Source organism: Chiloscyllium punctatum, chromosome 31 (assembly GCF_047496795.1).
Source record: "Chiloscyllium punctatum isolate Juve2018m chromosome 31, sChiPun1.3, whole genome shotgun sequence".
Taxonomy (NCBI): domain Eukaryota; kingdom Metazoa; phylum Chordata; class Chondrichthyes; order Orectolobiformes; family Hemiscylliidae; genus Chiloscyllium; species Chiloscyllium punctatum.
The window spans coordinates 16,802,659-16,827,518 of NC_092769.1; the positions used below are offsets into that span (position 1 = coordinate 16,802,659).

Consider the following 24,860-nt stretch of genomic DNA (forward strand, 5'->3'; position numbering starts at 1 on the left):
ATATTAGGCAGTTAGATGGGTTATACTGGACACCAGCATTAACATCTGGATGAACAGTCAGGTGAGAATAGCACGAGGCCATCACCTGTCCCACTCGTAGCTCACCTGTCACTGAGTACGGATCCCCGTGCACCATGAATCCCAACCCTTTCATCATGACCATTGTGTGATCCTGATACCTTCCTGCACTCTGGTGATATCACTCAGTACCTCTCCATGTGGTATCCCTCCCTGTGTGGGTCTAATTGCTGCCTCTGTCAGTGTCTCTCACTCTTGCAGCTACTCCAGATCCTGACCCAACAGCATTCTCCATTCCAGAGGGACACAGCAGCACAGGCCAGGGATGGAGACTGGGATTTTCCAGATCTCTGTGGGACTCAGTGCCATTCTCCATGTGTAACCCTCACTGCATCAGTCTAATTTCCCATTCTGTCTGTTTCTCTGTCTCCTGTAGGTCATCAGGATGTTCCTGTCTCAGCCGAATTCCTAACTCTTGTCTCATCCATAACCACATCAAAGACGGTTGGTCAGTCAGAGAGACATGAAGAGGGAGGTCTGGAGCCTTCAGTAAATCCTGCAGTCGGTAAGATCACTCACAGTAAACAGCACAGGGAGGGGTTAGTGACCTTCTGTATTCAGACCTGGAAGACAGGACATAGACACAGAGCTGGGGAAGGAAAAGCAACATTCTAGGCTTCATTCACATCATCTTGTGAGGGACCTGCTCAGAGCTGGGGAAGGAAAAGCAACATTCTAGGCTTCATTCACATCATCTTGTGAGGGACCTGCTCTTCACCTCTGCTGTCCTGGTCCTCACTGAGACATCTCTCTCTGACTCTCTCTCTCACCCCCTCACTCTCATTCTTTCTTTCTCACCCTCTCTTTCTCTCTCACCCCCTCACTCACTCTCCACCCAAACTCTCTCTCACCCGACTTCTCTCTCCCTCGCATCCCTCTCTCTCTCATCCCTCTATCACTGGATTGCCCTCTATCTCTCCCTATCAGCTTTGCCTCCTCGATATCTATCTCTCTCTCTCTCTCTCGCTCGCTCTCTCTCTCTCGTCCCCTTCTCGTGCACTCTCTTGCTCTCAGACTCTCTGTCTCATTTCCTTCCCCTCCCTCCCACTCATTTGCACCTCTCTCTCTCTTGCCCCCCCCTCTTGCCCCCCTCGGTCTCGCGCTCTCGCTCGCCCCCCTCTCACTCACTCACCCCTCTCTCTCACCCCCTCGCCCCTCTCTCTCACCCCTCCTCACTCTCAACCCATCTCTCTCTCACCCTCTCTCTCCCTTCCCCTCTTATGCTCTCTTCCCCCTCTCTCACTCACCCCTCTCTCCCCTTTTCTCACCCCCTTGCTCTCATTCCCCCTCTCAACAGTTTGTATTTCTATTATCATGCTTATAATTTCACAAAAATCCTATTGAGAACTTTAGACCTCAGGCCAGAGATGGAGATATTAGGTCATTGCCAAAGCATTTCCAAAAAGCAGGTTTTGAGGGATGTCTTAAAGGTGGAAAGCAGACCTGTGAGGTTTTGGCTGCGAATTTCAGACCATGCTGCTTCAGCAAGTGTACAAACAGCCACACAGATGAACTAATGAATTAACAAATGGTTTGGAGTCTCGAAGAAAATGGGTTGTCCAGGTCTCAAAGTGTGTGTGGTGCAGGGAGTTAGGGACTATGACAGCCAGGAATTAAATCAAGTGTGAGAATTTTAAATTGAGGGATATTGGCCAGGTGCTGGCAGGTGAGACTAGATTGGGTTGGGGTATCTGGTCGGCATGGACGGGTTGGACCGAAGGGTCTGTTTCCTTGCTGTACATCTCTATGGCTGTATGCTGTTGATTCTAATTAGGAGCCTTTTGATGAATCAACAAGCAGAGATTTAGACTTTCTTGAGATTACAGGGAGATTGAATGTTGGAAGCTGGCCCTGAGTATGTTTGGATAATGAAGTCTGGAGATAACACACAACGGATGAGAGTTTCAGTATATGAGCTGAGACAAGGGTAGAATCAGCTAGAAATAGTGATCTTGTAGTGGGACTGGGCTGTCACCCTCACCTCACCTCTGGGATTCAGTTAGTTGTCAGGTTGTTAATCAGGGCAATAACACAATCGGGAGCTGGGTGGCCCTGGTGGAGCCTAAAATGAGTGTCACTCAGCTGGCTGTTGCTGAGCAGCTGCTGCTTGGTAGCCCTGTTGATGACATCTTCCATCACTTTACTGTTGGTCGAGTGTGGACTGATAGATGGAAATTGCCTGGGTTGGGTTGCCCTGTGTTTTTGTGTTGAACATCCCTGGGCAATGTTCCACATTGTCGATAGATGCCAGTGCTGGAGTGGTACTTGGCTTGGTGGGTGGCAAGTTCTGGAGCACAAACCATCAGTATTATTGCCAGAATATTGGCAGGGCCCATAGCCTTTGCACTATTTAACCATTTCTTGATGTTATTCAAACTGAATCGAACTGGCTTAAAACTCGCATCTGTGATGTTGGAAACCACTGGAGAAGGCTGAGATGGATCATCCCACTTTGCACTTCTGGCTGAAGATTGCTGCAAATGCTGTCATCTTATCTGGTGAATGGATGTGTGAGGCCCCTCCATCAGTAAGGGTGGGGATATATGTGATGCTTCCTCCAGTGAGTTGTTTAATTGTCCATCACCGTTCACAACTGGGTGTGGCAGAACTGCAGAGCTCCGATCTGTTCCACTGGACGTAGGATCACTTAGCTTTACAGATTGTGCTGGAGTACAGTTCTGCTGCTGTTGATGTCCCACAGTGCCTTCGAGATATCCAGTTTGAGATCCTACATCTCTTCAAAGTCTGTCCCATTTAGAACGGTGATAGTGTCACTCAACACAATGGAGGTTTTTCTCAACTTTAAGGCAAGACTTTGTCTCCAAAAGGAATGTGTGATGGTCGCTCTTACTGATACTGTCATGGACAGATGTATCTGCAGCTGGTCAAATCATAACAATGAGATCAAGTATGTTTTTCCCTCTTGTTGGTTCCCTCACCACCCGCTGCAGACTCAGTTGAGCAGCTATACCCTTTAGGACCTGGCCAGCTCAGTCAGTAATTCTGTTGCAGAGCAAGTCTCGATCATGGACATTGAAATCCTGTACCCAGAGTACATTTGACATCATTTTATTGCCTCAGTGCTTCCTCCAAATGTTGTTCAACATGAAGGAGAACTGATCCATCAGCCAAGGGAGGATGGTATGTGGTAATCAGCAGGAGCCATGAAACCTACTGGTCTCCGGAGCCAATGCTGTGTACTCCCAGGACAAATCCTCCCTGTCTGTACACCACTGTGCCACCACCTCTGCCTGGTCTGTCCTGCCGGTGGGACAGGACGTATCAGAGATTTCAGGAGAAAGTGAAGACTGCAGATGCTGGAGATCAGAGTCAAGAGTCTGGTGCTGGAAAAGCACAACGGTCAGGCAGCATCCGAGGAGCAGGAGAATCGACGTTTCAAGCCTAAGCCCTTCATCAGCCTGACCTGCTGTGCTTTTCCAGCACCACACTCTCGATATCTAGGGATGGTGATGGTGGTGTCTGGTTATCTTTGTAAGGGATGATTCCATGAGTATGACTATGTCAGGCTGTTCCTTGACTAGTCTGTGAGACAGCTCTCCACGTTTTGGCACCAAAAACCATATGTTAGTTAGGAGGACGTTGCACCATCGAGAGGGCTGATTCTGTGGTTGTAATTTCTGGTGCCTTGTTAGTTGCCAACTGGTCCATCCAGTTTCATTCCTGTGTTGAGACTTTGCAGTGATTAGTACAGTGAGTAGCTGGCTGGGCCGCTGTCAGGTTGGCAGGATTTTTTTCGCCATTGACAATGGTTTCATGGAGTTCAGATTTCTAATACGTTATTCTTTTTCTTGAATTCAGATTCCACCATCTGCCAAGATGGGATTCGAATCAGGACTTCAGCCGTTTGTTTTAATATTCTGGATAAAAGCTAAATACATCAGGTTTGTTCACTCATTTTAAATATCACTAACCCTGGTTTTGTTTCTTTCTAAAACACTGTCCATCGTCCTGTCTCCTCCATCCTCCTCTCCAACAACGAGTGAGGAGCACATGGGGTTTCCCTGTCACTAAGACTGAGATAATCCGATCTGCTGTTTCTCTCCCTCCCACTAGCCTACTGAGTCAAACTGCCTCACGTGGTGTTCCTGGTTTTTGTCCTAAACCTACATCTTTCTCCAGTGTCTTGTCAAGCCTTATCAGAGCTCACCTTGACCCTTTACCCTAATCTCGCTAAACTCACTTTCCAACTCTCTTTCCTCTGCTGCCGCCTCATCACTCCCCCTCGCCAATTTATAGATATTGTTCCTTGTTCTGTCTGTTGGTCTTTTCTGGTTATGTCCTTCTCTCCCATTCTGTGAAAAACTAATATTTGACCTCACCGTTGTTGGAAAACCCTGCTCCATCTCCACTCTCCTTTTCCTTTCTGAATTCCTTGCATTTGGTGTCCCTCAATGATCCATCCTTGGTCTCTCCTGTATCTCACGTACATAGTGCCGGGAGGTGATATCATCCAAAAACACTGTGTTAGGTTTGACATGTACACTGACGATGCCCAGCTCGCCCTCCCCATCATCCCTCTCCATTACTCCACTGTTACTCAGTTATCAAACTGCTTATCACATTCCCACTACTCAATTAGCTGCAATTTCCTCCAATGAAACATTGTCAAGGTTAAACCCATTGCCTTACTGCTGAGCCCCTCCCTCCCACTGGGAACTCTGAGGCAGAACGACACTCTCAACAATATTGCTGTTCTATCTGACCCCAAGGTGACCTTCTGATCAGACATCCACACAATCACAGCACCAGGAAATCCAATCTTTTAAAAGTTGCTTTTCTCCACCTCACCCCAGCTCCATTGCTACTGAAACCCCTTACCCGCGTCTGTGTTCCCTTGTAGAACATAGAACATAGAACAATACAGCACAGAACAGGCCCTTCGGCCCACGATGTTGTGCCGAACTTCTAACCTAGATTAAGCACCCATCCATGTACCTATCCAAATGCTGCTTAAAGGTCGCCAATGATTCTGACTCTACCACTCCCATGGGCAGCGCATTCCATGCCCCCACCACTCTCTGGGTAAAGAGCCAACCCCTGACATCTCCCCTATACCTTCCACCCTTCACCTTAAATTTATGTCCCCTTGTAACACTCTGTTGTACCCGGGGAAAAAGTTTCTGACTGTCTACTCTATCTATTCCTCTGATCATCTTATAAACCTCTATCAAGTCACCCCTCATCCTTCGCCGTTCCAACGAGAAAAGGCCGAGAACTCTCAACCTATCCTCGTACGACCTACTCTCCATTCCAGGCAACATCCTGGTAAATCTTCTCTGCACCCTCTCCAAAGCTTCCACATCTTTCCTAAAGTGAGGCGACCAAAACTGCACACAGTACTCCAACTGTGGCCTAACCAAAGTCCTGTACAGCTGCAACATCACTTCACGACTCTTGAATTCAATCCCTCTGCTAATGAACGATAATACTCCATAGGCCTTCTTACAAACTCTATCCACCTGAGTGGCAACATTCAAAGATCTATGTACATAGACCCCAAGATCCCTCTGTTCCTCCACCTGACTAAGAACCCTACCATTAACCCTGTATTCCGCATTCTTATTTGTTCTTCCGAAATGGACAACCTCACACTTGGCAGGGTTGAACTCCATCTGCCACTCCTCAGCCCAGCTCTGCATCATATCTAAGTCCCTCTGCAGCCCTCCTCACTGTCCACAACTCCACCTATCTTTGTATCATCTGCAAATTTACTGACCCACCCTTCGACTCCCTCATCTAAGTCATTAATAAAAATTACAAACAGCAGAGGACCCAGAACTGAACCCTGCGGAACTCCACTTGTAACTGGGCTCCAGGCTGAATATTTACCATCTACCACCACTCTCTGCCTTCGACCGGTTAGCCAGTTTTCTATCCAATTGGCCAAATTTCCCTCTATCCCATGCCTCCTGACTTTCCGCATAAGCCTACCATGGGGAACCTTATCATGGGGCGGCACGGTGGCACAGTGGTTAGCACTGCTGCCTCACAGCACCAGAGACCTGGTGCTGGGTTCAATTCCTGCCTCAGGCGACTGACTGTGTGGAGTTTGCACATTCTCCCCGTGTCTGCATGGGTTTCTTCCGAGTGCTCCGGTTTCCTCCCACAGTCCAAAGATGTGCAGGTCAGGTGAATTGGCCATGCTAAATTGCCTGTAGTGTTAGGTATGGGGTAGATGTAGGGGTATGGGTGGGTTGCGCTTCGGCGGGGCGGTGTGGACTTGTTGGGCCGAAGGGCCTGTTTCCACACTGTAAGTAATCTAATCTAATCTAATCTAAATGCCTTACTAAAATCCATGTACACTACATCCACTGCTCTACCCTCATCCACATGCTTGGTCACCTCCTCGAAGAATTCAATAAGACTTGTAACGCAAGACCTACCCTTCACAAATCCGTGCTGGCTGTCCCTAATCAAGCAGTGTCTTTCCAGATACTCGTAAATCCTATCCCTCAGTACCCTTTCCATTACTTTGCCTACCACAGAAGTAAGACTAACTGGCCTGTAATTCCCGGGGTTATCCCTCTTCCCTTTTTTGAACAGGGGCACAACATTCGCTACTCTCCAGTCCCCTGGTACCACCCCCGTTGCCAGTGAAGACGAGAAGATCATTGCCAACGGTACTGCAATTTCCTCTCTTGCTTCCCACATAATCCTAGGATATATCCCGTCAGGGCCGGGGGACTTGTCTATCCTCAAGTTGTTCAAAATGTCCAACACATCTTCCTTCCTAACAGGTATCTCTTCTAGCTTATCAGTCTGTTTCACACTCTCCTCTTCAACAATACAGTCCCTCTCGTTCGTAAATACTGAAGAGAAGTACTTGTTCAAGACCTCTCCTATCTCTTCCGACTCAATACACAGTCTCCCACTACTGTCCTTGATCGGACCTACCCTCGTTCTCGTCATTCTCAGGTTTCTCACATACGCATAGAATGCCTTGGGGTTATCCTTGATCCTATCCACCAAGGATTTTTCATGCCCTCTCTTAGCTCTCCTAATCCCTTTCTTCAGGTCCCTTCTGGCTATCCTGTATCCCTCCACTGCTCTGTCTGAACTTTGTTTCCTCAACCTTATGTAAGCCTCCTTCTTCCTCTTTACTAGACATTCAACCTCCCTCGTCAACCAAGGCTCCCTCACACGACCATTTCTTTCCTGCCTGATAGGTACATACATATCAAGGACACGTCGTATCTGCTCCTTGAAAAAGTTCCACATTTCCACCACATCCTTCCCTGACAGCCTATGCTCCCAACGTATGCTTCTCAAATCCTGTCTTACAGCATCGTAATTTCCCTTCCACCAATTGTAAAATCTTCCTTGTTGTGCGCACCTATCTCTCTCCATAACTTGAATCCAAGACAGAACTCTTGATTCTGTAACTCAGAATCTTGTTTCAGACTCCCCTCTCAGTATTTACCCTCGGACACATCCTCTCAGTATTTATCTTGTCAAACCCCTTAAGAATCCCATCTGTCTCAATGAGATCACCTCTCTTTCTCCAAAATCCAGTGAGTAGAGTCCCAACCTTTTCAGCCTTTATTTAAATGATAATCCCTCCAAACCAGGGATCATCTCATTGAATCTTCCCTGAAATGCCTCCAATAAAGTGACACATTTCCTTCTCTAAAGGGACCAAATCTGCTCTCATTCCTGCAGATATGGTGGTCTCACCAGCACAGCCACACGTTACTCTCAGGTAGAGACGCCAAACTCTAATACTGAAAACCTTTGAAACAAAACATTCGATTCCCCTTCCTGATTCCCTATTGTAACTGTGTGGTAGCTTTCTGTGTTTCCTGAACAATTACCCCTGGTCCCTTTGTGGTTCAGCTTTCTACAGTTTCCACCATTTAAATAGTACTTTGTTCTTTTATTATCTCCTCCAAAATGAGCAACTTCCCATTTTCACGAGTTACACCCCATCTGGCAACTTGTTACCCCCTTCTCCTGTGCATCTCTCTCTCTTCATAATTCTCTTAGACCTTTACAGTTATGCCTTTTCTAGGAGATATTCCTCTCCTCCCCCCCCCCCCCCCATCCCATTCTTACAAACATTTACTGGGGGCCCTGGGCAGTGGGGAGCAGAAAGAGTTGCTATCTTTTTAGGGATACGCTTTGGAGTGATTGAGAGGATCTTCCTACCCATTGGTCAGGATGGAGACAACTTGCCCATCGTTAGGCATTAGCCTTTCACACCCATGTCTTATTGATGAGGCAGAGCGGCAGCACGGAAGGAAAGAAAAGAAAGTCATTCTTGTTCCCCATATCTCACTGACCCTTGGATCATTTTCTCCAATGTGTCAAAGAACAGCTGTGTTCAGTCACATGAGATCTCAAGTTGGAATCTCCTAGAAACCCACAGATTTCCCCCTGAGTTGACTGCTGATGTCCTCAAGGGTAATATGTACAGTAATCCTGGGCCACAAGGAGGGGATGGTGTGAGTTTCTAACTTGAACTGATAGTGACAGATTTTATAAACTTGTATTAAGGGATATTACAGGTGGACATTCAGATGGTAATCTCAGTAAATATTCTGCTAAACTCTGATTGAATTACTCAGTATATCAGGATCTGGATATTCACATTGTGTGTGTGAGTATTGTGTTCCAGATCAATCCCATTTGCTGCTTAAATATTCTCCTTTGAATCATCGCATTCTCTCAAAAGGTCTCCCCAAACCTTCAATGTGTCCTGTAATCCTTTTATGCTGACCTGATGAGTGTAAGGTTTATTATTCGAATGTGTAATTTTTGTATAAGGATGTTTCAGAGAGGGAGCAGAATATTCTTAAAGGGGAGAATAACCATTTTGAGGGGAGGCTGTTGTTTATTGTTGTCAATGACATAGGAATAGAAGAGTTCACATTATTGGATCATTGGAATCTCTTGTGGGGTAGAATTGACCTCCATCAGAAGGTTGGATTGCACTGGCACTGGAAGGGAACAGTTGCTAGTGCTATTCAGGAGGCATTAAACCAGTGAAGGAATGTGGGTAAACCCAGAGAGAGAGAGTGAGGGAAGAGCTCAGTCCGACGCTGGTACAGTTCAGACGTCAAACAGTCAAGGCAGACAAGGGCAAGGCACAGAATGAGCAGCTACACTGCATTTATTTCAATGCAGGAGGCCCGATAGGTCAGGCAGAGGAGCTCCGGGGGATGGTTTTGAACATCGCACTGGGGTATTATAGCAATTACAGAAGCATGACTTAATGATGGATAGGACCAGCAGCTTAATGTTTCACTGTATAGATGCTATAACAAAGATAGAAAGGGTGCAACAGAGCAGGGGGAGAGGTATTTTTGATAAGGGATAACATCACAGCTGGGCTTCAAGAGGGTATTCCTGGGAGTACATCCAGGCAGGTTATACAGGTGGAACTGAGAAATAAGAAAGGGATGATCTCCTTATTGGGATGCTAATGTTGACCCCCCCCCCCACTTCCCCAATAGTCAGCAGGGAGTTGAGAATCAAATTTACGAAGAGATCACTTATCTGTAAGAACAGTATGGTTGGGTACAAGACTTGACCTTCTTTGTTATTCATTCACAGGATGAGGGTGTCACTGGCTGGGCCCAAAGGGCAGTAAAGAGTCATTGCTGTGGGTCTGGAGTCACATGTAGGCCAGACCAGGTAAGGATGGCAGATTCCTTCCCTGAAGGATATTGGTGAATCTGATGAGGTTATTTTTTGCAATAATCAACAATGGATTCATGGTCTTTAATAGATTCTTAATTCCAAATTTTTATTGAATTCACATTCCACTGTCTGCCGTGACGGGATCCAAACCCTGGGCCCCAGAACGTTATCTGGGTGTCTGGGTTATCCATCTAGTGATAATCTCACTAGGCCATTTGGCAGGGTGAGTGACTGAGGTATCCGTGGGGCAGCACATCAGCACCAAAGATCCCATGGTCTCTGCGGAAGATAGAAAGGGCTGGGGAGGGAGATATATCCCTGGTGGTGGGGTCTGACTGTAGGTAGCAGACATTGCAGAGGTTAATGGAGATTAGTGGGTGGCAGGTGAGGAGTGGGGGATTATATTCTTATTGTGGTTGGAGGGGTGGGGGGAAGGCGGAGGTACAGGAAGTGGAGGATATGCGTTGGAGTGCATTGTTGATCAAATGGGAGGTAAATGCGGTCCTTGAAAGAGGAAACCTTTCTGGGATGTCCTGGAGTGGAATTGCTTCTCCTGGGAGCAGATATGGCAGAGGCGGAGGAATTGGGAGTACAGGATCACGTTTTTACAGGAATATACTCGAGGGTAATCAGGAGAGCAAAAAGGGGACTTGAAATATCTCTAGGAAATAGTTTAAGGAGAATCCAAAGAGATTCTACAAATACATTAAGGATAAAATAATAACCAGACACAGAATAGGACCCCTTAACGATCAACAAGGCCATCTATGGAACAACAGGAGGTGGGAGAAATACTATGCTATTCTATTCTGGAGAGTTTGGAGAAATAAATAGTGATAACTTGAAAAGTGTCTATATTACAGAGTAGGAAGTACTGGAAGTCTTAAACAGTAGCAAGGTGGATAAATCCCTGGGACCTGATCAGGTGTATCCCAGAAATTTGTGGAAAGCTAGGAAGGTGATGGCAGTGCCCCTCCCTGAGGTATTTATATCATTGTTTGTGACAGGTGAGGTGCTGGAAGATGGGTGCCATTATTTAAAAAAGGTGGTAAGGAAAGGCCAGGGAACAAGAGAACAGTCAACCTAACGTCAGTGGTAGGTAAGTTGTTGGAAGGGATTCTGAGGGACTGGATTTACATGTATTTGGAAAGAAGAGGATTGATTAGGGATAGTCAACATGACTTTGTGTGTGGGAAATTCTCTCTCTCTGACTTGATTGAGGTTTTTTTGAAGATGTGACAAAGATGATTGATGAAGGCAGACTGTGGACGTTGTCTATATTGACACTGAACGATGTTCCACAAAGCAGACTGGTTAGCAAGGTTAGATAACATGAACTGTTGGGAGAACCAGACATTTGGATACAAAACTGGCTTGAAGGTAGGAGGCAGAGGGTGGTGATGGAGGGTTGCTTTGCGGACTGGAGGCCTATGAGCAGCAGTGTGCTGCAGGAATGGATATTGGGTCCTTAAATAAGTGAATTGGATGTGAATATATGAGATATGGGCATTGGGTTTACAGAAGACACCAAAATTGGAGTTGTATTGGACAATGAAGAAGGTTAGTTCAGAATGCAACAGTATCTTGACCAGATGGGCCATTGGAGCAAGGAATGGAAGACTGGATTCAATTTAGACAAATGTAAGCTGTTGGATTTTGGAAAGGCAAATCAGAGCAGGACTTGTACACTTCATGGTAAAGTACTTGGGAATGTTGCTGAACATAGAGACCATGGAGTGCAGGTTCATTGTTCCTTGAAAGTAGAGTCGCAGGTCGGCAGACTAGTGAAGGTGGTGTTTGGTATGCTTATATTTATTGGTCAATGCATTGAGTACAGAAGCTGGGACGTCAAATTGTGGTTGGACAGGACATTGATTAAGCCATTTCAGGAATTATGTTTTAAGTTTGAAATTCCCTGTTCTGGAAAGGATATTGTGAATCTTGAAAGAGTTCAGACAAGATTTACAAAGACGATGCTCGGGTTAGAGGATTGGGGCTGCAGGGAGAGGGTGAATAGGCTAGGGGTAATTTCCCTGGAGAGTCAAAGACTGAGAGGTGACTTCATGGAGATTTATAAAATCATGAAGGGCATGGATAAGGTGAACAGCCAGGGTCTTTTCCCCCAAGTTATGTGGGTTCAAAACAAGATCACATGGGCTTATGTTGAGAGGGCAAAGATTTAAAATGGATCTAAGGGGCAAAGTTTTCAAGCTGTGTGTGGTGTATGTGTGGAATGAGCTGCCAGATGAAGTAGTGGAGGCTGATACATTTACAACATTTGAAAGGCATCCGATTGGGTACGTGAATAGGAAGAGTTTCCAATGATACGGACCAATAGCTGGCAAATGGGGTTCCATTTGTTGAGGATTCCTCGTTGTCATGGACCAATTGGACCAAAGGTCTGTTTCTGTGCTGTACATCTCTATGACACTAATAAATGAAAATAAGATGTGTTCCTCTTTTGTGGAGAGCTAACAGAAGCACAGATAATTGTCCTTGGAGCTGAGAAGGTTAAGCAGTGATTTTGACCAGGTGCAAATTTGTTTCTAGGATATCTAATCTGCAGGGAGAGGGGAATTGTTAACAATGTCACAATTTTAGTAACTATTTTCAGGTAACTGGCAAATAATGTGAATATGTGAACATTATTTTATTCAGTAAGTTCTGAGTATCTGGAACAGTCTGAATGGCAGCTGGAGACAGACTCAGCAGTTATTCATAAACAGATTTGGAATTTTACTTTTTAAGGGAAGATTTGGGGGTCTATGGGCAAATGGGAAGGGAATTGGGACAGATTTGCAGCATCTCCAGAGGGAGAGGGTACATCCCAAATGGGCCGAATAGCCCCAGCCCCTGTGCTCTGTGATACTGCCCCATTGACTGTGAATTTTGAAGCTCATCCCAGGGCAGAGAGAGGGAGGATCCCACCACTCACCTCACAATGGGCCCCGATGATTGATGTCAGCGCAGGCCAATGGGGCAGAGGGTAGTACTAGAGGACCCGGTCGTACCAGTTTGTCCTCCAACCAATCGGAGTGAATGAGGGCATCCTCAAGGCTGGAACTAAAGAAAGGCACATATCGCAGAGATTTGAGAAACTGGAGGACATGAGATAGGGAGCGTTCTGTGGCTGGTGAGGAATTCTATAAATAAGGAAGAGTTGTGAGGCTGGATGAAGTGACAGTGATCGGGAGAGTTGAGGATGGAGGAATTTAGAGTTAGTGAGGATTAGAGTCATAATGTTATACAGCAAGGAAACAGGCCCTGTGGTCCAACCAGTCCATGCCAACCATAATTCCAAACTGAACTAATTGTACCTGCCTCCGCTTGGTCCACATCCATCCAAATATTTAAGGTCTTTTAAATATTGTAATTGTATTCACAGCTACCACTTTCTCTGGAAGTTCATTCCAGTGTGTAAATTTTTTTTAAAAAACCCTAATGTCTTTCCCCTCAAATCTTTCTCATTTCTTCTCAAAACGAATGCACCCGAGTTTTGAATCTCCCTCTCCCCCAGCTATTCACCTTATCTACACTCTTTCTGATTTTGTAAACCTCAGTTAAGGTCACCCCTTAACTCGTGCACGCCAGTGAAAAAAATTCCCAGCCTATCCAGCCTCTCCTTAGAACACAATCCCTCCATTCATGGCAACATGCTGGTAAATCTCTTCTGAACCTGCTCCAATTTAATAATATCCTTCTTATAACAGCACAACCAGAACTGGACAGAGTATTCCAGAAGAGGCCTCCCCAACGTCCTGTACATCCTCAACATAACGTCCCAACTCCTGGACTCAAAGGTCTGAACAATGAAGGTAGGTGTGCTAAGCAAAGCACCTTCTTCACCACCCTGTCTACATGTAACACAAACTTCAAAGACGTGAAGCTCTCAGTCTCTTTGTTCCCACATCACTGCTCAAGGCCCTACTTTTATTGAGTGTAAGTCCTACCCTCGTTTGTTTTGTCAGGATGTTATATTTTGCTTTTATTCCAATCCAAAAAATTTTCGAATATAATTAAAAGGGAAATCAGGAGGGAAAAAAGGGGCGTGAGATAGCTTTGGCGCATCGGGTTAAGGATAATCCAAAGGGCTTTTGTAAATACATGAGGAACAAAAGGCTAACTAGGGAGAAAATAGAGACCCTCAAAGATCAGCAAGGCAGCCATTGTGTGGAGCTGCAGGCGATGGGCGAGATAGGAAACAAGTATTTTGCATCAGTGTTTACTGTGAAGAAGTATATGGGAGATATAGAATGTGGGGAAATAAATGGTGACATCTTGAAAAATGTCCATATTACAGAGGAGGAGGAGGAGGTGCTTAATGAGTGGCTAAGGAGCTGGTGCAGGGGAAAAGGATTCACGTTTTTTGGATCGTTGTGATCTCCTGGAGTAGAGTTGACCTTCATAAGAAGGATGGATTGTACCTGAATTGGAAGGTGTCTAATATCGAGGCAGGGAGACTTGCTGGTGATACTCGGGAGGCATTAAACCAGTGAGGGAGTGGGTGTAAACCCAAGAAGATAGTGAGTAAAGAGATATGTCTGTGGCTGGTACAGTTCAGAAGTCAAATAGTCAAGGCAGGCAAGGGCAAGGCACAGAATGAAGTCGGACTGAGCAGTTGCACTGCATTTACTTCAATAGAAGAGGCCTGACAGGGAAAGCAGATGAGCTCAGGGTATGGTTTTGAACATGGCACTGGGATATTATAGCAATTACAGAGGCATCACTCAGGGATGGATAGGACTGGCAGCTTAATGTTCCAGGGTATGGATGCTATAGGAAGAATAGAAAGGGGGAGAAGGAAGGAGGGGGAGTGGCATTTTTGATTCGAGACAGCATTATGTTTTTGCTTAGGGAGGATATTCCTGGGAGTACGCCCAGTGAAGGTATTTAGGTGGAACTGGGAAATAAGAAAGGGGTGATCACCTTATTGGGGATTTCTGCATGGATCTCGTCTGGGTCCTCTGGTTTCCTCCCACAGTCCAAAGATGTGTAGGGTAGGTTGGATTATCCAGGCTGAATTGCCCACAGTGTTGTGGGATGTGCACGTTGGGGGGATTATGCAGGCTGAATTACCCATAATGTTCAGGGATGTGTAGGTTGGGTGGCCTTGGGAAATGCAATGTTATAGGGGGAAGTTTGGAGGCTCTCAGGGTCAGTAGTAATATGATGGGCTGAATGACCTGAAAACACAGTTTGGAATTCTGACATTTCTACTAGTTTTAAAATATAGAACATAGAACATAGAAGAATACAGCACAGTAAAGGCCCTTCAGCCCTCGATGTTGCGCCGATCAAAGCCCACCTAACCTACACTAACCCACTATCCTCCATATACCTATCCAATGCCCGTTTAAATACCCATAAAGAGGGAGAGTCCACTACTGCTACTGGCAGGGCATTCCATGAACTTACGACTCGCTGAGTGAAGAACCTACCCCTAACATCAGTCCTATATCTACCCCCCCTTAATTTAAAGCTATGCCCCCTTGTAATAGCTGACTCCATACGTGGAAAAAGGTTCTCACTGTCAACCCTATCTAACCCCCTAATCATCTTGTACACCTCTATCAAATCACCCCTAAACCTTCTTTTCTCCAATGAAAACAACCCCAAGTGCCTCAGCCTTTCCTCATAGGATTTTCCTACCATACCAGGCAACATCCTGGTAAACTTCCTCTGCACCCGTTCCAGTGCCTCCACATCCTTCCTACAGTATGGCGACCAAAACTGCACACAATATTCCAGATGCGGCCGCACCAGAGTCTTATACAACTGCAGCATGACCTCAGGACTCCGGAACTCAATTCCTCTACCAATAAAAGCCAGTACGCCATATGCCTTCTTCACTGCACTATTTACCTGGGTGGCAACTTTCAGAGATCTGTGTACATGGACACCAAGATCCCTCTGCTCTTCCACACTACCAAGTAGTCTACCATTAGCCCAGTAATCCATCTTTTTATTACTCTTACCAAAGTGAATCACTTCACACTTAGCTACATTGAACTCCATTTGCCACCTTTCTGCCCAGCTCTGCAGCTTCTCTATATCCCGCTGTAACCTGCCATATCCTTCCTCACTGTCTACAACTCCTCCGACTTTCGTATCATCCGCAAACTTGCTCACCCAACCTTCTAACCCTTCCTCCAAGGTCATTTATAAAAATGACAAACAGCAATGGTCCCAAAACAGATCCTTGCAGAACACCGCTAGTGACGGCACTCCAAGATGAACCTTTGCCATCAACTACTACCCTCTGTCTTCTTCCAGAGAGCCAATTCCTAATCCAAACCTCCAACTCACCCTCAATGCCATATCTCTGTATTTTCTGCAGTAGCCTACCATGGGGGACCTTATCAAACGCCTTACTAAAATCCATATATACCACATCTACCGCTTTCCCCTCATCTACCTCCTTAGTCACCTTCTCAAAGAATTCAATAAGGTTTGTGAGGCACGACCTGCCCTTCACAAAACCATGCTGACTATCCTTGATCATATCATTCTTATCCAGATGTGCATAAATCCTATCCCTTACAATTCTCTCTAAGACTTTGCCCACAACAGAAGTGAGACTCACTGGCCTATAGTTACTAGGATTATCCCTACTCCCCTTCTTGAACAAGGGAACCACGTTTGCTAGCCTCCAGTCCTCTGGCACTACTCCTGTCGACAAAGAGGACACAAAAATCAAGGCCAATGGCTCTGCAATCTCCTCCCTTGCTTCCCAGAGAATCCTAGGATAAATGCCATCAGGCCCAGGGGACTTATCTATTTTCACCCTTGCCAGAATTTCCAACACCTCTTCTCTACATTTCTCAAAGCCATCCATTCTACTTATTCGTGCCTCAGTATTCATATCGACAACAATGTCCTGTTCCTGAGTGAATACTGACGAAAAGTATTCATTCAGCACCTCCCCAATCTCTTCAGCCTCCACACGCAACTTCCCATTACTATCCTTGATTGGACCTATTCCTTCCCTAGTCATTCTTTTATTCCTAACATACCTATAGAAAGCCTTAGGGTTTTCCCTCATCCTACCAACTAAGGACCTTTCATGTCCCCTCCTCGCTGCTCTTAGCTCTCTCTTCAGGTCCTTCCGGGCTACCTTATAACTCTCAATTGCCCCTATTGAACCTTCACGCCTCATCTTTACAAAGGCCGCCCTCTTCCATTTAACAAGGGATTCCAACTCCTTATTAAACCACGGCTCCCTCACACGACCCTTTCCTCCCTGCCTGATAGGTACGTATTTATCAAGGACACTCAATAGTTGCTCCTTGAACAAGTTCCACATATCAATTACGCTCTTGCCTTGGAATCTACTTTTCCAATCCACACATCCTAAGTCATGCCTCAACGCATCATAATTTCCCTGCCCCCAGCTATAACTCTTGCCCTGTAGTACACACTTATCCCTCTCCATCACTGGAGTAAAAATCACCGAATTGTGGTCACTGTCCCCAAAGTGCTCACCTACCTCTAGTTCTAATACCTGGCCTGGTTCGTTACCCAGAACCAAATCCAGTATGGCCTCACCTCGTGTTGGCTTATCTACATATTGTGTCAGGAAACTCTCCTGCACACATTGCACAAACACTGACCCATCTAACGAACTTGAGCTATAGCTTTCCCAATCAATATCAGGAAAGTTAAAGTCTCCCATAACAATCACCCTATTACTGTCACTCTTCTCCTGAATCATCTTCGCAATCCTTTCTTCAACGATTCTAGGACTATTAGGAGGCCTGTAAAAGACTCCTAACAGGGTGACCTCACCTCTCCTATTCCTAACCTCAACCCAAACTACCTCAGATGGCAAATCTTCGTCCATCTTCCTTTCCACCGCTGTAATACTATCTTTGACAAGCAAAGCCACACCCCCCCCTCTTTTGCCCCCACCTCTGACCCGACTAAAACATTTAAACCCTGGAACCTGCAACAGCCAATCCTGTCCCTGATCTAGCCACGTCTCCGTAATAGCCACAATATCGAAGTCCCAGGTACCAACCCACGCTGCGAGTTCACCTACCTTATTTCGTATACTTCTGGCATTAAAGTATACACACTTCAAGCCACTCTTCTGTTTACAGGCACCCTCCTTTAAGATTGATGCCATATTCCTAACCTCCCTACACTCCAGGTCCTGCACCCTAAAGCTACAGTCTGGGTTCCCATGCCCCTGCAGAGTTAGTTTAACCCCCCCACCAAGAGCACTAGCAAACCTCCCCCCAAGGATACTGGTGCCCCTCAGGTTCAGGTGCAGACCATACTGTTTATAGAGGTCCCACCTTCCCCAGAAAGAACCCCAGTTATCCAAGTACCGAAATCCCTCCCTCCTGCACCATCCCTGTAGCCACGCATTTAACTCTTCTCTCTCCCTATTCCTCGACTCTCTCTCACGTGGCACGGGTAACAAACCAGAGACAACAACTCTGTTCGTTCTAACTCTGAGCTTCCAACCTAGCTCCCTAAAAGCCTATCTAACATCCTCAGCACTCCTCCTACCTATGTCATTGGTGCCAATATGGACCACGACTTCAGGCTGCTCCCCCTCCCCCTTAAGGACCCGGAAAACACGATCAGAGACATCACGTACCCTTGCACCTGGGAGGCAACATACCAAACGTGAGTCTCTCTCGTTCCCACAAAACCGCCTATCTGTGCCCCGAACTATCGAGTCCCCAATTATTATTGCTCTGCTCTTCTCCACCCTTCCCTTCTGAGTAGCGGGGACAGGCTCCGTGCCAGAGGCCTGAGCCCCGTTACTTACCCCTGGTAAGTCGTCCCCCCCACAAGTATCCAAAACGGTATACTTGTTCTTGAGGGGAACGACCACAGGGGGTCCCTGCACTGGCTGCTTCCTCCCAGTCCCCCTCACTGTCACCCATCTATCTGCCATCTTTGGAGTTACTACTTCCCTATAGCTCCGATCTATGACCCCCTCTGCCTCCCGAATGATCCGAAGTTCATCCAACTCCAGCTCCAGTTCCCTAACACGGTCTTGGAGGAGCTGGAGATGGGTGCACTTCCTGCAAGTGTAATCAGCAGGGACGTCCATGGCATCCCTCACCTCATACATGTTGCAGGAGGAACATTGCACTGCCTTCACTGCCATCCCTCTAAAGCTAACCTTTATTTTGCACAAAAAACTGGGTCTAAAGAATACAACAAGCAAAATTCGGCACTTGCCTCCTTACCACAACGGATCTTATTATTAGGTTAGAGGAGGAGGGCGGGTGGGAGGCACTACCTCCGTAGTGCCTCGGGTTCTTCAGCTGTTACAGAAAATAATACACCAGATCTAAACGTTAAGGTTCTGAATTGGACAAAGGCCAATTTTGATGGCACAAGGCAAGAACTTTCATCTATCCCCTCAAGCCTGCTCTGCCATTCAATAAGATCAGGCCTGAGCTTTTCATGGTCTCAGCTCCACATTCCTGCTCTCTCACCATAACCCTTAATTCTTTTCCTGTTCACAAATCTACCTTTTCCCTTAAAGGCATTCAAGTTGATAACGTCAAATGCTGCACTCGGCAGGGAATTCCACAGATGCACAACCCTTTAGCTGAAGAAGCTCCTCCTGAACTCAGTCCTAAACCTGCTCCCCCTTATTTTAAGGTTATGCTCTAGTTTGACCCGCCCCCAGAGGAAATAGCCTCCCTGCTCCAAGCTTATCCACTCCCTTCATAATTTTATTTTTTCCTCTCCAACCTCCTATTCTTCTAAATTACAATGACTGTCAAACCAGTTTTCTCAATCTCTCCACATATACCAATTCTCTCAACTCCCAACTCAAACTAGTGAACCTCCTCTGTACTCCCTCCAGTGCCAGTACATCCTTGCTAATGTAAGGGGACCAAACCTGTACACAGTACTCCAGGTGTGGCCTCCCCAGCACCCTGTACAGCTACAGCAGAACCATCCCTCTAGCAATGAAGGACAATATTCCCTTCACTGCCTTAATTACCTGCTGCACCTGCAAACCAACTTCCTGTGATTCATGCACAAGGACACCCAGCTCCCTGTGCACAGCAGCCTGCTGCATGTTTTCACCATTTCATCAGTTAGCTGTTAGTCTGACCAAAATGGATGACCTCACATATCCCAACATTGTCATCCATCTGCCAGACCCTTACCTACTCACTTAACCTATCTGTATCCCTGTGCAGACTGACAGTGGCCTCTGCAGACATTGCTCTACCTCATCTTTGTATCAAATATGAACTCTGACACCGTACACTTGGTCCTCAACTCCAAAACATTTGTGTAAATTGCAAACAGTTGTAGTGCCAACACTAATCCAAACACCCATTTATCCCCATTCTTTATTTTTTGTTGGTTAACCGATCCTGTATCAATGATAATACATTACCCATAATTAGATTAGATTAGATTAGATTACTTACAGTGTGGAAACAGGCCCTTCGGCCCAACAAGTCCAAACCGCCCCGCCGAAGCGTAACCCACCCATACCCCTACATCTATATCTACACCTTACCTAACACTATGGGCAATTTAGCATAGCCAATTCACCTGGCCTGCACATCTTTGGACTGTGGGAGGAAACCGGAGCACCCGGAGGAAACCCATGCAGACACGGGGAGAATGTGCAAACTCCACACAGTCAGTCGCCTGAGGCGGGAATTGAACCCGGGTCTCAGGCTGTGCATCTTTACCTTATACAGCAGCCTTTTGTGTGGCAACTTATCGAATACCTTCTGGAAATCCAGATACACCACATCCACCAAGTCCACTTTGTCCAATGCGCTCATTGTATCCTCAAATAATACCAGTAAAACCTTAAACGTGACCTGCCTTTCATGAATCCATGCTGTTTTTGCAAAATGAGACAATTTCTACCCAGATAACTCACCACTACTTCCTTAAGAGATTCAAGCATTTTCTCCCCTCAGAAGTTAAGCTAACCGGTCCTTTTTGAAAAATAGTGGCACCACATTTGCAGCTTCCAGTCTTTCAAAACCATCCCAGAATCCAACAAATTTTAAGTGAATTATCACAAGTCTATTTGTTATTCACCACCCCCTCCAACCACTACCCCCGCCATCTACTTTACTCCCTGGGATGCAATCCATTAGAGCCAGGAGACCCATCTACCTTTAGGCTGTTAACTTTCCCAATATTACCTCTTTACTGGGAATGATTGCATCTCTGTCCTCATCTGCCATTGCTTCCATAGGCCTGCGACAACAAGAGTACAAAGACAGTATGTTCCTGTTAAGGCCAAGGCTGGAAGGTGTAGGGAATGCTGTCTATCGGAAGAAATTGAGGGCCTGGTCAAGAAAATGAAGGAGGCATATGGCAGGTACAGAGAGCTGTTTTTGTGTGAATCCCTAGAGGAGTATGGGGCAGTAGGAGGAGACTCGAGGTAAACCATGAGGGCAAAAAGGGGACATGAGATAGCTTTAGGAAATAGGTTTAAGGAGAATCCAAAGTGATTGTACAAAAACATTCAGGACAAATGAGTAAGCAGGCAGAGAATAGGTACCCACAAAAATCATCAAGGCTGTCTGTGGAACCGCAGGAGGTGAGAGCGATTCTGTATGAGCGGAGAGGTTTTACAAACAAACTGTGCACATCGGAAAACACGTCCCAGTCTCTTGTTTTTAGTAAACGGTGAATTGCCTCAGTGTGGCTGCAGGCATGGGTGCGCGCCGCCATCTTTATTTGGGGCAAAAATTCACTGGACACGTGTGGAGCCACCAGCTTTGTAGGGGGCAAGGTGCAGCCAGGTGCATGTGCAGCCTTTCTCTGGTACAGAGTCATTGGGCAGGATTTACACAGAGCACATTCAAACTCTGAGAAATGGATGTTTATCTCGGGATTTGTTTCATCATTCATTTAAATGATTTGGTATCATAAATGAGTTTGCAGGTCATACAAAATTGGAGGTATTGTGGATAATGAAGAAGGTTACCTCAGATTACAATAAGATATTGATCAGATGGGGTTTCATTTAGAGAAATGTGAGGTGCTGCATTTTGGAAAAGCAAATCAGGGCATGACTTATACACTGAATGGCAAGGCCCTGAAGACGTTTGCGCCACAAAGAGACCTTGGACTGCAGGATCATAGTCCTTGCAAGTCAAGTTGCAGGTAGATAGGATGATGAAGAAGGTGTTCAGTATATTTTCTTTCTTTCGTTAGAGCATTGAGTATAGGATGTGGGAGGTCATGTTGCTGTACAGGACATTCGTTAGGCCACTTTTGGAATATTGTGTGCAGTTCTGGCCTGCCTCCTATCAGAAGGGTGCTGTGAAACTTGAAAGGTTTCAAAAAGGACTTACAAGGATGTTGTTAGGGTTGGAGGATTTGAGCTACAGGGTGAGGCGTAAAAGGCTGGGGCTGTTTTCCGCTGAGTGGTGATGTTATGGAGGTTTATACAATCATGAGGGGCATGGATAGAGTAAATGAACAAGGTGTTTTCCCTGGAGTGGTAGTGTCCAGAAGTACCGGGCATTGCTTTAGGGTGAACAGATAAAATTTCAAAGGGCCCTAAAGGACAACTCTTTCATGCAGTGGGTGGAATGAGTTGCAGAGGAAGTGGTAGAGGCTAGTACAATTAAAACATGTTAAAGGCATCTAAATAGACACATGATATGATTAGGAAGCATTTACAGGGATATGGGCCAAGTGCTGGCTAATGGGAATAGACTAGGTTCGGATACCTGTTTGGCATGGATGAGTTAGACCGAAGGGTCTGTGTCGGTGCAATACATCTCTATGACTGTGGGATCATAACAGCTTATACAGCTCTGCTTCATCTCTGGGCTCCCTCATGACCACTTTGTCAATGTCTAGCTTCCTCAATCTCGAACAATGGGTGTATTTTTGGTCTGTTTGGTATTTTAATAATATAAAATACCAAAGGGTGTATATTTGGTCTGTTTGGTATAAAAATAATAACTATTATTTTTACAAACATTTCTGTAAGTTAATTTTTCACTGCCACCCAGCCCCTGACCATGTGCTGCTTATCAATATTTTCTGGAAAATGTTTAACAATCAAGAATTCCTTTTTCTAATAAGCAAGTGTATCTTCCTTCCATTTCTGGCTATCTCATTCTGCACTATTTTCATTCCCTGTAATCCGTTTTGAACTCCTTGAAACATCAACTGTGTTTCTCCGTCCACAGATCCCAGTGATTAATGCCAAAGCCCTGTTGCCTGTGGAGAGGGTGATGTTTGACTTTCTTGTACAGCTGCAGTTTGTGTGGTGAAGGTGCTCCCACAATGTGGTTGGGTAAGAGACATTACAGAGTATTCATTCAGCAACAGTAAAGATCTGAAGGTAATGTCCAAATCAACAACAGTTTGTATTTTTATTATCATGCTTATAATTCCACAAAAATATTATTGAGAATTTTAAACATAAGGCCAGAGCTGGTGATATTAGGTCAGGTGACCAAAACCATTGCCAAATAAGCAGGTTTTGAGGAATGTCTTAAAGGAGGAAAGCAGACCTGTGAGGTTTTAGCTGCAAATTTCAGACCTTGTTGCTTTGGCAACTGTAAAAGCAGCCACGCAGGTGAAGTAATGAATTAACAGATCATTGGGAGTCTCGAACAGAATGGGTTGTCGAGGTCTCAAAGGTTGTCTGATGCAGCGAGCTAGGGATGATCACAACCAGGAATTAAATCAAGAGTGAGAATTTTAAATTGAGGGATGTGGGCCGGATGCTGGCAGGTGAGACTAGATTGGGTTGGGATATCTGGTCAGCATGGATGGGTTGGATTGAAGGGTCTGTTTCCATGCTGTACATCTCTGTGGATCTATGTTGTTGATTATGAATAGGAGCCTTTTGATGGATCAACAAGTTTTGGTACGAGGGAGTACTTGGGCAGCAGAGATTTAGTTTTTCTTGAGATTACAGGGAGGTTGAATGTGGGAAGCTGGCCAGGAATATGTTTGGATAATGAAGTCTGGAGATAACACAGAGATGGATGAAAGTGTATAAGCTGAGACAAGGGTGGAATCAGCTAGAATTAGTGATCTTGGAGTGGGACTGGGCTGTCACCCTCACCTCACCTCTGGGATTCAGTTAGTTGTCAGGTTGTGAATCAGGGCGGTTACACAATCGGGAGCTGAGTGGCCCTGGTGGAGCCTAAAATGAGTGTCACTGAGCTGGCTGTTGCTGAGCAGCTGCTGCTTGGTAGCCCTGTTGATAACATCTTCCATTACGTTACTGCTGATCGAGTGTGGACTGACAGAGGGAAATTGGCTGGGTTGGATTGCCCTGTGTTTTTGTGTTGAACGTTCCTGGGCAATGTTCCACATTGTCGGTAGATGCCAGTGCAGGAGCGGTACGTGACTTGGTGGGTGGTAAGTTCTGGAGCACAAGCTATCAGTATTATTGCAGAATATTGGCAGGGCCCGTAGCCTTTGCGCTACTTAACCATTTCCTGATGTTATTCAAACTCAACCGAACTGGCTTAAAACTCACATCTGTGATGTTAGAAACCACTGGAGAAGGCTAAGATGGATCATCCCATTTTGCACTTCTGGCTGCAGATTGCTGCAAATGCTGTTCTCTTATCTGGTGCATGGGTGTGTGAGGCCCCTCCATCAGTAAGGGTGGGGATATCTGTGATACTTCCTCCAGTGAGTTGTTTAATTGTCCATCACCGTTCACAACTGGTTGTGGCAGAACTGCAGAGAGCCGATCTGTTCCACTGGATGGAGGATCACTTAACTCTGTTGCTTGCTGCTGATGCTGTTTGAAATGCAGATGGTCCTGTTTGGTAGCTTCACCAGGTTGGCACTTCGTGTTTAAATCTGCCTGGTGCTGCTCTTGGCATGCCCTCCTTTCCTGTCCATTGTGATGGGTGAGAGCAGGATTTACAAACCCATGAGATTACAGATCGTGCTGGAGTACAGTTCTGCTGCTGTTGATGTCCCACAGTGCCTCATAGATACCCAGTTTGAGATCCTACATCTCTTCGAAGTCTGTCCCATTTCGAACGGTGATAGTGCCACTCAACACAATGGAGGTTTTTCTCAAATTTGGAGACTTGTGTCTCCAAAACGAATGTGTGATGGTCGCTCTTACCGATACTGTCATGGACAGATGTATCTGAAGCTGGTCAATTCATAAC

General features: G+C 45.8%; 1 long non-coding RNA gene across 2 annotated transcripts; it reads left to right on the forward strand.

The window, feature by feature from the left end:
* Positions 1-463: 463 nt before the first annotated feature.
* On the forward strand, positions 464-23,076 carry LOC140456916 (uncharacterized). 2 transcript variants are annotated; one of them, XR_011953203.1, is made up of 6 exons: positions 464-583; positions 3,898-3,980; positions 9,652-9,732; positions 13,449-13,553; positions 20,945-21,070; positions 22,902-23,076. It is a non-coding gene; the product is annotated as an uncharacterized lncRNA (long non-coding RNA). The 2 variants fall into 2 exon arrangements; XR_011953202.1 differs by lacking the exon at positions 20,945-21,070.
* Positions 23,077-24,860: the final 1,784 nt, after the last annotated feature.